This window comes from Colobus angolensis, unplaced genomic scaffold, assembly GCF_000951035.1.
Source record: "Colobus angolensis palliatus isolate OR3802 unplaced genomic scaffold, Cang.pa_1.0 Scaffold713, whole genome shotgun sequence".
Taxonomy (NCBI): domain Eukaryota; kingdom Metazoa; phylum Chordata; class Mammalia; order Primates; family Cercopithecidae; genus Colobus; species Colobus angolensis.
In genome coordinates, this window is record NW_012120855.1 from 9,671 (window position 1) to 10,186 (window position 516).

Sequence of the window (516 nt, forward strand, 5' to 3'; positions counted from 1 at the left end):
ACATGTGGTCTGTCATTGACCAAAATGTCATTCTGCCACATATGACTGTAGTTAATAAGCAGGTGTTTAAGTTATAAGAATGAAAATAATAACAGATATAAATTGAGTATCGGATACTCTATGGGCACTTCTCTATGTTGCCTCCTTGAAGTGTCACAATCACTTTGAGACAGAATTAGTTTTGTTATAGTCATTATACAGATGAGGAATGTGAGTCTCAGCTAAGTAAATTACTCATGAGACACACCAAGAGCGGGATCTCTTTAACACCAAAGGCTAATCTATAAACTAACATGCTACACCGCCTGTAGTGGCAGACTTACCATAAAATGAAATTTGCTTCCACAGCTGGGCATGTGAGCTTAGTGAGGTTGGTGTTACCCATTGCTCCATGGCTCAGAAATTGGTCTTTCTGAAACTCGGATGGAGAAGCTCTTGGCTCAGGGAGTAAAAAGTTACTGACAGGTTGTATGAGCGCAATTGAAGGATTATGCTTCCATAGAGCATGTGGTTGTT